At 36.9% G+C, this 11,836-nt stretch overlaps 1 pseudogene across 1 annotated transcript in view; it reads left to right on the top strand.

Annotated features, from left to right (window-relative positions):
* The first annotated feature begins 277 nt into the window (after nucleotides 1-277).
* The window catches only part of LOC143661341 (phosphatidylinositide phosphatase SAC2 pseudogene), a 68,000-nt pseudogene continuing 56,441 nt past the window's right edge, over nucleotides 278-11,836 (top strand). The window contains exon 1 of the transcript XR_013164516.1: nucleotides 278-11,622. The product of XR_013164516.1 is annotated as a phosphatidylinositide phosphatase SAC2 pseudogene (transcript). The remainder of the gene's footprint in view (nucleotides 11,623-11,836) is intronic.

The following is an 11,836-nucleotide window of genomic DNA, read 5'->3' as shown; positions in this document are numbered from 1 at the left end:
CTGGGCAGAAACTGTCCCACCTCAGTTTATAAATCCTGTGTCAAATAAAACATGGGGCTGATGGTTTAGAATATGTGAAATGTTCATGAATTAGGAATAGGCTGCTAGATTTATAAATGATATGTATGTGTTTACAACAACCTAATTTAAAATTTCTGCAGGATGGAAATATTGAAGAAAGAAGAGGTAAATTATCTCTATTCATAGATGTCATGATCTTCTATACTGATAATCCCAAAGAATCCACCCACATAAAAAAACACATCAGAGGTAATAATTCATCAAAGTTGTAGGATTCAAGATCAATGCACAGGATCCAATTTTGTTTCTATAAATCAGCAATGAACAGTCTTCAAAAGAAATTATGAAACTGATTGCTGTTAGAATAGCAAGAAAAATGATTATATACATAGTAATAAATCTAGAAAAGAAAGTACAAGATGTCTTTACTAAAAGCCATAGAAACATTGCTGAAAGTAATTCATAATGAATTAAATAAGTAGGAACGCATTCTGTACTCATGATTTTGAAGACTTCAAAGTGTTAAGAGGCAGTATTTATCTACTTGATGTAGTGTATTCTCATCAAAATCCCAATGGCCCTTTTTAAAGAAATAGGAAAAAAATTCCTAAAATTTACACAGAATTGCAAGGGACACCAAATAACCAATACAATATTGTAACAGAAGAACAAAGTTGGAGAACCTACACTTTCCTACTTCAAAATTTTTACAAAGCAACACCTATCAAAACGAGCTGACACTGGCACAAGGATGAACATAGAATACAGAAAAGAGTTCAGAATTAACCCATGCATGTATATTCAATTTATTTTTACAAGGTGAACATGCCCATTCAAGAGGGAAAACATAATCTCTTCAGTAAACATTGTTGATACAAATGCATAATCTCAGTCAAAGTAATGTAATTAGACCCCTACCGCACACCACATACAAAGCAACTCAAAATGGACCAAAGACCTCAGTTTACAACCTAAAACTATAAAACTCTTAGGAAAAAAACACAGGGGTTGATTCTTTATGGCTTTGGATTTGAAATAGATAGATATGCAAGACACAAAAAAACAAAACTTTAACAATAAAATAAACTGCACTTCATCAAGATTTTAAAACTTTTTGTATCAAAAGCACCATCAAGAAAGTATAAAGACAATATATGAAATGGGAGAAGATATTTGCAAATCATGTATTTTTTAAGGGTCTAATCTTTGGAATGTAAAAAGAACACTTTCATCCTCAGAGCAAAAAGATAAACATTCTCGTTTTTAAAAAATATTCAAAAGACCAGAATAGACATTACTCCAAAAAAAGATACAAATAACCAACAAGTGTACGTGATGGTGCTCCATTTCATTAGTCTTTAGAGAGATTGAAATGGAAATCACAGTGAGATATCTTTACCGACCAAAAAATTTAAATAAACATAGCAGTGTACAACACAAAGAGTGAACCCTAGGATAGTCTATGGACTGTTGTTGAAAGTATAATTATAATAATATTTTCTCATGTTATAACAAAGGTGCCACACTAATGCACAATGTTAAAAATAGGGAGAAGTATACAGGAACTCTGTGCTCTCTGCTTGATTTTTCTAAAAACCTAAAAAAAATTCTAATTAAAAAATAAGAAAAAAGCATGAGATACACTTCTGGGGGCTGGTGGCAACAGAGTCCCCAACCTCTCCCTGACTTGGCTGCTAGTTGGAGAGTCAAGAGTGCACCTAGGCAGTGATACCAAGTCCAGGATCAGGGCAGAATTTTGTTGGCTTTGACCATGTGTGCCTCAGGTTTGACCCCAGCTTCTGGCTCCTATGATCTAATATTTCCCTTTTAATCATGGTCAGATATATATTTCAGTGTTGTTAATTATATTCACAATGTTGTGATAACATCAACTTAATCCATTATGAAAACATCTCCATCATCCCAAAAAGGAACCAGGTACATTTTAAGCCTTAACTTCCCAATCCCTATCCTTTCCTGTCTCATGGTAGCCTATGTTCAATATTCTGATTCTATGCATTTGCTTATTCTAATTGCTTCAAAACAGTGAGACCATACAATATTTGTCCTTTTCTATATGGTCTGTTTCACTTAACATGATGTCTTCCAGCTTCGATCATACTATCACATGCATCAGGATGGCATTCCTATTAATAGCTGAATAATAATTCATTGTAAGCATATAACACGTTTTTTATTCATTCATCAGTTGATGGACATTTGAGTTGCTTCAAATTTTTGGCAATTGTGAATAATGCTGCTGTGAACACTGATGTGCAAATATCTGTTTGAATCCCTGCTTTCAATTATTTTGGATTTGTACCTAGTAGGGGGATTGCCATGGCCTATAGTAATTCAATACTTAGCTTTCCAAGGAACTAACAACCATCTTCCTCAGTGGCTGTCCCATTTGACATTGTCCTCAACAATAAATGAGTATTCCTATTTTTCTGCATCCTCTCCAGCACTTTTTATTTTCCTTTTTTTAAAAGAAGCTATTCTAATTGGTGTGAGATGGTATCTCATTGTGGTTTTGATTTGCATTTCCTTGAAGGCTTAATGATGTTGAGCATCTTTTTATGATTTCTGGCCATTTGTGTATCTTCAATAGAGAGATATCTGTTGAAATCTTTTGCTCATCTTTAATTGGGCTGTTTGTCTTTTTGTTGTTAAATTGAAGGATTGGAAAAAATTTTCACTGGGAGGAACTGACATCCTTAATTTGGTATATTAATATTAATCTGAAAGAAACCTTTTTCTAACTACAGAGGGAAGGTGATGTTATTGAGGACATGACTTTCTCTGGGTTTGTAATCCATAAGAAATGGTCAAAAGGATGCTAGCTTCATTTTAGCACCACAGGGTTTGATTTTTCTGAAGTTAATTTAGTGGAATGGAAAGGCAATAAAGAAATATGTTAACTGATAAATGTACTTTGACAAATTAGATGAGTGGCATGAAGGAATACAGGGTCATAATTAAATCAATGAGGAGGGGAAAGAAGGTCTAACAGGCTGAAGTTCAGGGAAGGGATCTCTGAGGAATTGTCATTTCATGTCTGAATGTAGGAAAATGAGTGTGATGTAAAAAAAGTGTTGGTAGAGATTTGAGTAGGAGTGAAAATTGAGAGTAGTGCTCATTGTAGAGATAACATCAGTGCTCCTTTATGTCTGTGAGGTTCTGAGAGGGTGTATCAAAGAATAAGCTCAGGATATTTGTGGTGTTAGCTGCTGTTGGAAGCGAGGAATATTATTGCATATGAAATAATAATTAATTTAGTATTAAATTAATATTAGTTTGAGATATGTTTCAATCTAGCATTCTCCAACACATGTAAGCAGGGTTTAAAGTTCAGAAATAAAATCCAGACAATAGTTTTGAACAGCATAGGATAGGTCTGGCAAAAAGTGAAGCAATTAAAGAAATGCGTAAGATTTCCAAGACAATGTATAAAAAATGGAAAGAAGAGAAGCTAGTATATTGTTTGAAACATTCCTATAGTGTTGCTTAACATGACTTTGAAAGAACAATAGGAAGGAGTGATTAGAGTACTTTAAAAACAATCAAGAGCTTCAGACACAAGAAAATCCAAAGAAAAACAAAGTTCCCACAAAGAAGCCATTTTCAAATTCTAATTTGATTCCAAGTAAAAAATCAGGCACACTCATTGGATTTAATTTTGAGGATAGTGGTGATTTTAGTCAAATCTATTGATGGTGAAATCATAAATTATCTTAGAGATTCAAATGGTTAAGTGATGTGAAAAATGGCAACTGAATGTGGATGGTTCTATAAGTTTGATTGTGAAGAGGAAAAAAGTGGAGCATGAACTGGGAGAACAGTGTCAGAGGTGGTTTTTGTTTCAACATGGAAGACACTGTATTTAAATCAAGAAAGAATGGATGGAAATATGTGGTGAGATTGGTGGTAAAGGCGATTTAGTGCACACAGAATAATTTAAATTTACTGTGAAAGTAGAAAACAAAAGAATCCAACTGGAGAAATTGGACAGCCAGGGTTAGAGATGATTCTTACCTTTGATTTTAATTTCCACAGAAGAGGAGGAATAACTCATGCACACATGAGTATTGTAGGTTTCATGACATTGAAATGAGGTAGTTCACCAAATTAAATAATTCATCTGTGAAGCAAGAGGTGATCTCATCTGCTAAAATTTAAGGGATAGGGAGGGGGTGCAAGGGTAGTTTAGTGGTAGAATTCTCGCCTGCCATGTGGGAGACCCAGGTTCAATTTCCCGTCCATGAACTTCCCAACAAACAAACAAGCAAAACAAACAAACAAAAATTCAACAAATGGCACTGCAAAAATGGGATACAAAAATATTTAAAGGATACGAGAAAGAGATTCAAAAGGCATTAACGTAGGCATTTGCTGCAGACGTGAGGACCTTTCAGCTAGTTAACTAAGCTTCGAAGCATCGACGGGAGGACAGACTGACTGGCGAGATGCCGTGCTCCCACAGACCTCCACCTATCGCTCAGCGGCCTGCTCCAGAGCCCAAGTCTGATGGCGTTCTGGCAATGACTTTCAAGATTTTTCTCCTTTTTGCAGGACTTATGGTCAAACTTCCTGTGGGGTTATATTTTTCCTGTAAATTACTTCTTTTTCAAAGTCTCATGTTAATGTCTCCTAAAGACAACGCCTTTTACGCGACCATCGTCGCGGTGGTTGGGCTTCATGTGGTGCTGGCAATTTTTGTCTTCATAGTATGGAAGGAGGGCTTGCCTCAGTGGCGGGAAAACAAAAATGATTAGAGCAGCTTCTCCTTTAGAGCTGCAAACACGGGGGTGGGGAAGTGCTTAAAGGTTTTTTTTTTCCCTCTTTGTATTAAATTTTTTTTTAATGGGAGGAGTGGACAGGTAGGGGAATTCAGTATTAACTGCATCTGAGACTTCAATAAAAACAGGGGTGGAGAGGGTGGGCTGATATTTTTTGACCGCCTGTTACATGCCAAGTATTTATTCTTTGGGACATAACGTTTTTGGCTGAGGATCATGTTGGACTGATGTAAATAATAATTCCAAAATAGGCAGCTAGGATGAAAGTAACACTAATTAGGAGTGAGATTTAATATTTCTTACTGAAAGATGTGTTGTGACCTAATCTTTGTGGCCTGGCTCCAGCAACAATATTCAGAGTGCAGCCTCATTGATGCTACTTACAAAGCTGTGGACGTGCTGTTACTGCTTTCTAACTCTGCCTACTACGTCGCCTATTATGATGATGAAGTTGATAAAGTAATCCAATATCAATGATTAAGTCTGGAAGACCTGGAAAAAATAGAAATAGGTCCTGAGCCCACTCTTTATGGTAAGCCAAAGTTCTCCTACATGCAACCACACTACAGACAAAGACGCAAGTGGCTATTTCCACACACTGAGAGCTGTGATGCGTAATCCTGAAGAGGATGGAAAAGATACCCTTCAGTGCATTGCGGAGATGTTGCAGATCACCAAGCAAGCCATGGGATTGGATGTACCTATAATTGAGAAAAAACTTGAGAGGAAGAGCAGTAAACCTCACGAAGACATCATTGGTATTAGATCTCAGAACCAAGGCTCTTTGGCCCAAGGGAAGAATTTTCTCATGAGCAAATTTTCTTCTCTAAATCAAAAAGTAAAACAGACCAAATCAAATGTAAACATTGGCAATCTATGAAAGCTAGGAAACTTTACAAAACCTGAAATGAAAGTTAACTTTTTGAAACCAAACTTAAGAGTAAATCTTTGGAAATCAGATAGTAGTCTTGAAACCATGGAAAATACAGGTGTGATGGATAGTAAGGACCAGGCAGAGTCTGAAGGGGAAATATCTTCAGATAATGACTCATACCACTCTGATGAATTCCTTACAAATTCCAAATGTGATGAGGACAGGCAACTAGTTAATTCTTTAGAGCATGTAGGGCCAGTAGACTATGTTCTTCCTAGTTGTGGTATTATTGCTTCAGCACCTCGATTAGGCAGTCGATCCCAGTCTGTAAGCAGCACTGAAGTTAACATTTACATTCCTTCTGAGGGTACTGTGGATCATGAAAGTGGGCTTGGAAAAGCCCATGAGTCTCCTTTGAAGAAAAGTCCGTCTGCAGACAACGTACACATTTTGACTGGCTTTGCCAAGCCTGTGGATATTTACTGCCAGGGATTTGTACAAGATGCACAAAGCAAAATGGCCAAGCCTTCAGAGACCAGGTCTGTTTCCCAGCAGGCTACTGAGGAGAAAATTGAAGTGACCAATCAAGTTTCTAGTGAAGACACCCAATCTGAAGCAGTAGGACAGACACCTTCTCGACCCTCTCAATTAGATATGTCTTTTTCTGTGACAGGCCCACAGTTTTTGTCTGTTGAACCAGTACATTCAGTCGTATCTCAAAAGAGCACAAACTCTGGATCCAGCATGCTTGAACTTGAGACAGGGCTTCATGTAACCCCTTCTCCTTCAGATAGCAGTAGCAGCAGAGCTGTCTCTCCCTTTGCAAAGATTCGAAGTTCCATGGTCCAGGTTGCTAATATTACCCAAGCTGGATTAACTCATGGAATCAGCTTTGCAGTGGCAAAAGTTCAAAAGAGTCCTGCAGAACCTGAAGTAGTTAATGAGGTCCAGCAAAAGGAACTTAAAAATATGTTTACACAATGCCAGCCCCGAATAATTCAGATTTAGTTTTTAGCTACAAAGAATCCTTACAGGTGGCTTTTATTACATCAAAAAGGTTTCCCATATTAGCCTCTTATAATTGTACTGTCTTTGAATATAAGGGATCACAAATTCTAATTATGTTTACTGGAAAAGGTTTTAAAGGGAGTCTGATCTTGAGCAGATAGCCAAAGTTGAGAGCCAAGACCACAGAAGTGTATCATCCTAGAATTAGTGTAGGCTGAGTAGCTTATACGCTACAAAGCAATTGAAAAGAAATCAGGAATAATTCACTTTAAACCACTACCTAAACCTTTTTGGAATGAAGTGGGTGGGCAGAGTGTTGAAGGATGGGCATGGACACGTGGAGAGGAATAGCATTTTTTACCATTTGTTTTGTTCATTTTTGAGTGGAGTGCCTCTACAAGGTAAATACCATTCAGTTCTAGTGATTTCTAGTTTGGAAATCATTTGAACATTAGAAAAAAAAAACACCTTGGTTTATTTTAGTGGCTTAACTTCCTTATGAGGTTAATTGAGAGTTGACAGTATAGTCAAGAAACATGCCCATTTGATCCTAATTTTCCTTTTCAACTTGAACAAATTTAAAATATTCTGCTGTCTTGTATACCCACAGTCTGGAAGCATTAAGACTTGCCAGTCATAAAGCAGTACATCGGATGTGTATACCAGCACCTATTAAATTTAATCCTGCTGTTTTCAGGAAGGTAAGAATATATGTATATTGACACTACTAATTATAGAAGGAAATCTTCAAATTTTAATTTTTTCTAGGAGGGCATTTGACATCTTGTGTAGACTATCACAATTATAGAAAATTTAGTCTGAAGCACAGTTGTGTTAAAACTGGTTTTATGGTTATACTCTGACCACACAGAACCAGTGCTTATTCTGTGAAATCCATATACTAAGAAAGTTTCATGTTGTATTCCAAACAAATACTGGTTTGACTCGTATCTTAGAGCCTTACTCTGTTGAAGTGATTCTCAGCTGAACATTATGTCTGTTCTAACTTTGATACGCATTTCCACTTTTATTATTTATTAGTGGTATATTTTTTTCAAGTGTCAAATCTTGTCTTTAAAATAAAATACCATTGTAATTAAAAAAAAGGCATTAACATAAATATGGAGCATATATATATATATGCAAAAGCCATCGGGTATCTGTGGCTCTGTATTTAGACCAGGATCAATGTCCTAGGCATGTACTGTGTCAAATGAAGTCATCGAATATGGAGTTATTTGGAGTCACAGGGGATTGGGCACTTGATCAGAAGATATACTGAAAGGGCCAAAAGACATGATTATTTTGGTGTTAGAAAAATATAATTTAAAGCAAATAAATGGGGGCTAAAATAAGAGAAGAAGTAGGGACTGATGTTTACAAAATAGCATCAATACACTAGACATTTGTGTGTGGAAGGAGAGCCTAGACATATGGAATAATTTTTCAATATCCTGAATGGAAGGGCACTTGTGATAATGGAGTAGGGGTCTCTGGTCATTGAATAGGGTTAATATATCAAGGCAAAATATAGGTGTGGTGGATACCACTCAAAATGAGCATGTCTAGGAATTAGAGTTTGAAAGACAAGCAGAGAGCTAGGTTCAAATTCTAGGTCTGTCATTTTCTAGCTGTAAAACATTGTCATATTACTATAGCTTTCTGAATCTCCTTTCATCTGAAATGTTAAATGGGTAAATGAAGCATAAACAACAAGGTAATAGTGAGGAACAAATAAGCAAACATATGCAAATTACCGAGCACAGAGTCGTAAGCACTACAACTTTTATTTCCTTTTCCTTTTATTGGATGTCAAATTCAATGAGTTGACTTAATCTTTCTTCTGTTCTAAATAAATCTCTGTAATTTGGCCATGCCACACATCAATTAATAGCAGTTCTATAGATGTGATTTAAATTTCCCAAATTCTTTTATATGTATGAATTATGAAAGGCATTAATGTCGCTGTTGAGGATAATTACTACAGGACAGGGGTTCAGATACAACTTCACTAAGATAGCAGAGGGAACAACTATATTTCAAACCTACTCTCTTCACTGTATATTTTTGGAGCAACCTAACCCTGTGGTGATTGAGGGCCCTAACTGTAACTGTGTTAGTCAGCGTTTTCCAGAGAATTGGCTCACATTTCATGGCAGTTGGCAAATTTTACTTCTGTAGGACAAGTTTAAGGTCAGAAATGCCAATCAGGTTCATACCAATTTCCTTGGAAAAGTGGCTGGCTGGAAATTTGGGCTAGAGTCAATGTTGATGTTTAAGAAGGCATTGTTATGATTGCTGAACTCTTCTTAAGACTTCCAAATGATTGGATGAGGAGATTACTCATATCTCAGAGAGGAATTTCTTTGTTAATTTTAGATGCAGTAAATTGATTGTAGAAGAAAATCACATTTACAAAATACCTTTACAGTAACAAGTTGGCTACTGTTTGACCTAAACACTGGACAATTATAATGTGGTCAACTGACACATGAAATTAAATGTCATACTTCACACCCCTGTCAATTTGGCACCTATACACATCTCCTTAAACCACACTGCATCTTCAATTAAAGATAATATCATAGTCATAGTTACAGCTATCATGATATGTCTATCCTGCCTTCAAGTTAAAACATGCAATCCTTTCCCCAGAAGAGGATATAAGTCCTTTGTTTATACATACTCATTTCTTAGATGTCCTATAAGCTAAAACAATGACAAAATTAATACAGTGTATATTATTTGACAAAGGAATAAAAGAGGGAATAAAACAAAATGATGATAGGTACATAAATAGGTAGAGAGATCAACAGGTAGACAAACACAAATGCATTTACAATGACACTAGGCAGAAACACTCATAACCACTGCAGTACTCATTTCTGTAATTCATCAAATGATCATAGCTCACATTTCTACCTACTTGCTCCACTAAACATTCTATATCTCCTTCAACCTCAGCAAGCCCCTTAGCCAGCCATGGTTCTTTGCACAGTAGGGTGACCAGAACCTTCATTCCTAAATGGTTTTACCATCAGTAGTCCTGTCTGGATTATAGTATTGTAGCTTTCAATTTAAATTAATCACAGGACAGGTTAATAGTAAGAGGCATCCCCAGAGATCTCCTGTATCTCCACATATACTCTTCCTTACCTCCACGGTAGCCCAAACAGTGCGGTGGTAAGGAAGTCCAATAGCAGTCCAATTTCCCCTTGGGAATCAGGATCAGTCACCCCATCCAGACAGTAATTCCTTTCTTTGCGTGTTGGTTCAGAGACGTGAGGAACTCCAAGTGTCCAGGTTGCTAATCTTAATTTCCAGATATATACAATCATTATTGTGTTCTCTTTTGGAAACACTACTCACTTTGGAAGTCAACTCTCTAGGCCAGCAGAAGCTAACATCATCTGGATAAGAAGCAAACATTTTTCTAGTGGATCGTTAGTGAGATATACCATGACTATTATCAGCCTTAATTCCTGGATCTATGAATCCTGGGTATGGAAGAAACAGCAGTAGAGGTTGGATGATGAGTTAGAGCCATATACAGCCTCTAAATCTAAAGGGGCTCAATAGATTTCCTATCTCCTTTTTGATTGTAGGAGGGACCAGGTGCAATAAATTTTCATTCACCTTAGAAAGAACATGTAAAAAAAATAATAATAATAAAAAAGAATATCTCAACATCCTCCTACATCACTGGATTCCTGGCAATTTCACAAATAGAGAAAGCCCCATATGTTTTTTACACTTATTTCTCAAACTTTGACACACAAATGTCTTACCACTAAGTCTAGATTAGTTACTACTTATTCTTCACTATGTCCAATGAGCATAATATCATTGCAATGAGAAAATGTGATGTCCTGTGGAAGAATATGTCAGTCAAGGTCCCGGAGGACTAGATTATTACAAAGGGCTGGAGAGTTGATAAACCCTAAATTAGGATAGCAAAGATGTATTACTGGCCTTAACATATAAGGGCAAACTTTCTAGTGGTCTTTAACAATAGGAATCAAGAAAAAAGCAATTGCCAGATCAATAGCTGCATATCTGTTACCAGAGGAGGTGTCAATATACTCTAGCAATGATATTACCTCTATAACAGCAGCTGTACCTACAGTCACCACCTGGCTAATCTACCGTCATCCTCTGTGGTTCTTCTGTTTTCTGTGCAGGGCTGAAAGGATAGTTGAATGGGGATGTGGTTGGAATCGCAAGGACTTTTCCATGTCCTGGATGTTGGCACTAATCTCTGTAATCCCTCCAGAAATACGATATTGCTTTTGATTTACTATTTTTCTTTAGAGGCAGTTTTGGTGGTTTCCAGTAGGTTTTTTTTTATTTTATTTTACTTTTTATTTTAACATTTGTTCCCCCTATTATTTATTCTTATTCTATATGTTTTACTCGTCTGTTGATAAGGTAGATAGAAGGAGCATCAGACACAAGGTTTTCACAATCTCACAGTCACATTGTGAAAGCTATATCATCATACAATCATCTTCAAGAAACATGGCTACTGGAACACAGCTCACATTTTCAGGTAGTTCCCTCCAGCCTCTCCACAACACCTTGACTAACAAGGTGATATCTATTTAATGTTTAAAAATAACCTCCAGGATAATCTCTCGACTCTGTTTGGAATATCTCAGCCATTGACCCTTTATTTTGTCTCATTTCACTCTTCCCCCTTTGGTCGAGAAGGTTTTCTCAATCCCCTGATGCTGAGTCTCAGCTCATTCTAGGGGTTTTCTCAATCCCTTGTTGCTGAGTCTCAGCTCATTCCAGGATTTCTGTCCCTCATTGCCAGGAAGGTCCACACCCCTGAGAGTCATGTCCCACATAGACAGGGGAAGGGTGGTGAGTTTTCTTGTGTTGGCTGGGGAGAGAGGTCACATCTGTGCAACAAAAGAGGTTCTCTTGCGGGTGACTGCTAGGCCTAATTTTAAGTAGGCTTTCCTATCCTTTGTGGGGGGAAGTTTCATATGAACAAGCCCCAAGACTGAGGGCTGAGCCCATAGCTTTGATTGTCCACACTACTTGTGAGAATATCAAGAATTCAACTTGGGGATTGAATTTCCCCCCTTTCTCATCATTCCCCAAAGTGGACTTTGCAAATACTTTTTTA

This window comes from Tamandua tetradactyla, chromosome 17, assembly GCF_023851605.1.
Source record: "Tamandua tetradactyla isolate mTamTet1 chromosome 17, mTamTet1.pri, whole genome shotgun sequence".
NCBI classification, from domain to species: Eukaryota; Metazoa; Chordata; class Mammalia; order Pilosa; family Myrmecophagidae; genus Tamandua; species Tamandua tetradactyla.
The sequence above is the reverse complement of the archived record's forward strand: the minus strand, read 5'-3'. Positions and strand labels throughout refer to the sequence as shown.